This window comes from Nesoenas mayeri (genome assembly GCF_963082525.1).
Source record: "Nesoenas mayeri genome assembly, chromosome: 9".
NCBI lineage: Eukaryota > Metazoa > Chordata > Aves > Columbiformes > Columbidae > Nesoenas > Nesoenas mayeri.
The window spans coordinates 19,807,950-19,813,689 of NC_137557.1; positions in this window are offsets into that span (position 1 = coordinate 19,807,950).

Sequence of the window (5,740 nt, forward strand, 5' to 3'; positions counted from 1 at the left end):
GTATTTTCCATCTCAGGTTTCCATGGTAGCAGTATGTAATCATCTTATTTGTAAATAGCAACTACCCATTTAACTTCACAGCCACTTTTAACATTTTTTGCCACAAATTCAACATCCTTGAAATGTCCAACTCTGTCGTATAGTTTTACTGCCAGTACCTATAATCATTTGGGGATATTTCTGTTTATGAAATCTTCAGTGATGTAGTAGCACTGTAATATCATGTATTTATGATATCATATATTTATGATTAACATCTCATAAAGTTATGATTAATATTGTCTGGCAATGGCACATCCTATTATAAATATTTTCAACCTATTATGACTTTGCCAGGTTGAGGCCACTCAGGTTGAATGCCATTCAGCCCAATTTACATTCCAGATATTTCTTCTGTGCTGATAATATGAAGTTTCAGCTAATTTATTTCAGTTGTAGCCAAGAACGTGGCTATGGAAGAAAACAACCTTTTGCCTTCACAGACAAGATTCTTGCAGCTTTTTCAGCCAGCCCTGAGACAGGGCTGTAGAGCATATGGGTGATGTCTTGTTGTCAGACACAGACACAGCTTTTTGCTGTGCTACTAAGAATTAACCCAAATTTGGCCAAGTTTTAATCCTTTGAAAAATTTCATCTTTCATATAGCTATCTTGCCTTCCTGTCTGCATGAAGCACAATTTAGTCCCTGGGAGAGCCTGCACCAGTCTCCTGCTCCAGGGCCGAATGGCACTTGATCTCTCACTGCTTCTGCTTGGGTACATTGTAGGCTGGGGACAAGAAGCGAAAGAGAAAGGGAGAAGGACTCTTCTGTGAGACGTGCACATATGGTTAAGATTAAACAGGTATTTAAAGGCTTTGCAGAGTAAGGATGCGCTGCATGTTTTTAACAAAGCCACTTCCCCAAATCTCTCAAATCGCACCCCGTGCACACTCAGTCTGTTTCCCATTTCCACCCTGTCCACCTTACATCCCCAGAACACCGCTTCATGTGGAACTATAAATCAAGAATATAGCTTTTGGTTTTGACCCAAGTCAGTGGTCTGTATTGGAATCTTGTCAGTTGTTTTCCACTAGGAGAAACTGAGAATGAAGCAAGGTACTACTTTGATGTAGCCCTTTTCTTTTCCAAAGAACATACAAAGGTCCATTTCCTTGGTCACAGGAGGAATTAAACAAAGGTGGTTTATTTACGGATAGTATCTAGTCTCCTCCAGTTAGCAGTTGGTTGGACAACTTGGTCTGGCCATGATCCCAAAACTGGTCCTTATGCCGCTGTACCTTTCTGTGGCTCCTCTGTCAGTCCTGGGCAGAGGCACCCGATGCTCTCAGACAGCGCCAGCCTGCCAGTGCCTGGCCCTGAAACCCCTTCACCCAAGCAGCTGGGACTGCTGAGCGCTCTCGTGGGCAGTCTGTGTTTTGGGTGGTGGTACTTAATGTTACCATGGTCTATCCATAAAGAAATGTGGTTTTCCTGCATTTATCCTCCATAAAAGACAACTGTTTATATCCCTAAATTCCAGAACATAGTCATAGCTGTCCACGTGCTTCTCAATAGGACACAGTGGCCTGAAATCTGCCTCCATTTAGGGGAAAGGAAATCTAAGCAGTAGATAAGGATTTTACCTCGTAGATTTATATTTATCTGTGTAATAACAGAGTAGATTTCAGCTGATTTATGAGACCTTGATATTTACATACATTCCAAATTCAGTTTAATTTCACATCTTTAGTTTTGTAATTCCTGGCTTTTAGATGTTTGTTTTGGATCATTATGAGGTTCTTATCATATTTTCTGTCACACATTTTCAGTCTCCACTATGATGGAAGTTGTATTTTGTCTGGTTATTTAACTACAGGTATTACTTTTATCATATTGTGCTTTGGAATCAAGAGCCAAGTTGACTGCCTGTGAAAAACTCCGTGTATATCACGGAGAAGGAAATGCTGCAGCATAGCATACTTTGCTTATGTTAGCTATGCATAAAGCAGGTATGGACTGAGTGAAAATAACTTCTGATGCCCATAAAAGAGACTCAAAAGCAATGGTTCTGCCAAATAATAAATCTTTCATGGCTGAATTTGAGTTAGGTCTGTGCTACAGCTGGGGTCCACATGGGTTATCTTTCTCAGAGGCTTTTGTGTACCTGATGAAGATACTTGTGATGGTCTTGTAATTATAGAAAAGCATGTGTCCCATACAGGAATCCTCAAGGAATTAAACTCGTATAAAAAGGAAATGTGTCCCACTATTAAGAAAAGGAGTCAGGGACAGTAGCATTCTGAGATATTTTCATATGGTTGATGTGACAGTGGCATTCTGACTGGTCCTCTCAGAAAATCAGAACACATTTGCACCTTTCTTAATCTGCATACCACCCTTTGCATGGTGCTTGTCACCCAAAGTGTTTGATCAAAAAATAACTTTTGAAGACTTTTAGTGATGGAAAGAGTGATAAGGCCTACAGAGGTGGCATTTTGATCGTGTATAAAAAACTAAGCAGCAGCAGCATGCTCATGAATATTTTTATAGCATTTACCAGTCTTATTGAAAGCAATCAAAATTAAAATCTATTTTTCAATCCTGATGCTAACTCTTAGGGGTATTTTTTAATTATAGGCTCATTTGAGACTGCTGAACAATATAGACAGGCGATTAAAATGTATCCTGAATTACCATGACCCTTCACATATTTTTAGTTGCATGCCAGTAAGTTTTGCTTCCTTTGGAATTTGTATGATGGGTTTAAACTACGCAGACAGCACAATTCAAAACCACCAGAAAACACCAAACAAAATATTTAGAAGACAGTAAATAACTACCCACCTGTTTAAATAAGAAGCTGAAAAACAGTTACCCAGATATAAATATTTGTCACACTATTGCAATAGCTTCTAATTGCTGCTGGGCGGTGGCCGTCCAACCCAGTTATCTGCCTCTTGGGGCGAGTCTGTAGGTATTTTAGATGGCTCAGATGGCCAGAACAGTTCTAGCAATTCCAGATGAGACAGATGATAGCAGAGGAAATTCTTAGCAGTGCAGAATAGTAGATGGCATGGTGCTGGCTGTTTCTAATATTACAGAATATTCCACAAAACACAGGAATTCATTTTGGAGCACATCTCACTGTTGATGTTATCTTTCCCTGTAGTGCTTTTATTGTCACTTCTTTGTTACTGCAAATTGAATCCCCTCAAACAGATATATTGAACTATCTAAGAATATATCTGCTCAAGCAATTTTTTTGTATCATTAGCGCGGTTTCAGTGGTTATGACCTCTCATCCCCCAGACAGGTCTCTCTCCTCTTACACAAACAAACCACACTCAGAGGAAAACTCTTGCGATGTAGTGCTGGAGACAGTATTTCTGAGTCACCATTATACTTGTTCCTGTCTATATACTAATGGTACCATTCTTTTTGTAATGTAGCTGGAGTCAATGCACCAGCTCTCAATTTATTGTAGTATTCCTCTGTGACTGACCAGCATGATTGATGTATGTCAGTTCACTTTTGTGGGAAGTGTATTACAATAAGAAGGAGACACCTGAGGATAATTAGAAAAGAGCAAGCTGTCCTACCCATCAGAAATGTCAGCAAGCTGTGAATCAGTTTGCAATTCTGCTACAAAGAACATTATTGCTTCCACATTTTACTACTGTAACTATGACATTGTACAAGAAAAGTATCAGGTGCTCAGTTTTATCAGTTTTTAAAAATAATTTCCATCTTTTTATAATTTTTTTTCCAACCACATTTATGGGCTTGTATTTTACTGGTTGACAAGAGTTGTGCGCTATACAACTGATATATACTTTATATATGAGACTAATAATTGGCTAAACTAGCCAGGGATTGGCTTACATGTGTGAGAGTTTAAATTGTTGCTTTGTCATCTTTTTGGTATCAGATTTTCGCTGTGGCTGGAATATTTTCCACCATGGCGTATGTTATTACACCATAAGACAAGTTCGTATTTACAATTTAGGCATAGTTTGCAGAATACTATCTAGCATAAATAGTAATATCCCTATGGTTTTTAATAATGATGCATGGCAGGGTAACAGAAAAGGGTGCTGTTTGTATTTCATGTCCCTAAGCAAGGGAAATTTTAGTGAAACCAGTTCCCCGAGTTCAGCAGTCGCCTGAGGTGCCCTGTAACATAAGCTAAGTCTATGGATGCCCAGCCCATTTGTGCGGGCTGTGTATTGGACAAGGCTCAACCTGTTGTTCTTCTTTAAGAAAAAGCTGCTCTGGCATCCTCTATTGTCAACTCTTCAGGATTTAAGGAGTTGTTGGTTTATGCGTAACATTTGTCTGTCCAGACCGGCAGCTCGTTTGGGGAGCAGGGCTGCTGCTCGGAGCACCCCTGCAGTGCGTGGTCAGCAGTTCTCACCACACATACGGCGCGGGGCCATTTGCCTCCTGCCTGTGGCGGTTTGTTTGGGTTTGGTGCCAGCATCGTTCTCTCCAGCAGCACGCTGGCTTGTGTGTTCAGTGCAACCCAAGATCAAGCAGTAACATATTTGCTGTCGTGCTGGAGTGCGCTGTCTGATAGTGTTAGTCACGGTGCCTGTCAAGAACACCTCTGAACTAACGGCACTGTTTGTACACTTTTCTGCACAAATTCTCTCTGCTCAGGCTGCCTCCAGGTGCTCACAAAGTTATGTTTCCTTAACAGCTGCTGAGCAGTGACGAGTATTGTCTTGAGTCCAGCTTTTCCACAGGTGCGTGCAGCTTTGCCTGTGATGTTTTAAAGGACGGGCAATGAGAATTCCACATGGCTGTCATTTTGGTATCTTGCTGTGTTCAATGATGTCCTCTGTCTCTGGTCCAGATTAACCTACCATACGTTTTTATTTTGTCCTGTCCTTGGCAGATACTTAGTCCTTTATCAAAAGGTTAGTCTTAAGACTATGTCAGTGTTTTGTCTGAGGATCAAGTCGTGCCCCTGGCAGGTCTGTTTGGGTGTCAGAGTTGCAGGATTGGCTGCCACCCACCAGGTGGAGGATGGGGAGTTTGTTAGAAAGCTCCCTGACCTACAACCTTACAACCTGGGTCAAACTGGGACACAAAAGGTTCCACTTAAATTTGAGAAAAAACTTCTCAGTGAGGGTGGCAGAGCCTGGCCCAGGCTGCCCAGGGAGGTTGTGGAGTCTCCTTCTGTGCAGACATTCCAACCCGCCTGGACACCTTCCTGTGTAACCTCATCTGGGTGCTCCTGCTCCATGGGGGGATTGCACTGGGTGAGCTTTCCAGGGCCCTTCCAACCCCTGACATTCTGTGATAACCTGTTTAAGCTCACCTTGCTCGTCTATGTCGGTTTTGTACAGGGGTCAGTACAGCTCCGATTTCTAGAAAAGCTCCACAGGTTTGCCTGCTCTCGACAAACAAAAACTATTGACGAACAAGCCGGTGCCCGTGCGGCCGCGAGGGCTCAGCGCAGGCACAGCCACACTCAGCGACGGTGGGGCCGCCAGGCGCTCCATCCCCGGCGCCAAGGCCGCTGCACCCGGGGGGAACGGGCAGCCCGGGGCAGCCGTGTCCGAGAGCTGCCCCAGCAGGAGGGCGCTGACCCCGCTGTTAGTCCCGCGGCCCCGCCGCGCTCCGCTAATGGCGGCTGCGGGGTCACGTGCTGCAGGGGGCAGCGCCCGGGGGCTTCCGTGCACGTGACGGCGGCTTCCGCCCCTGGGCTACGGGCGCGCGCCCCCTCCCCCGCGGAAGTGACGTCGGCCGCGGGTC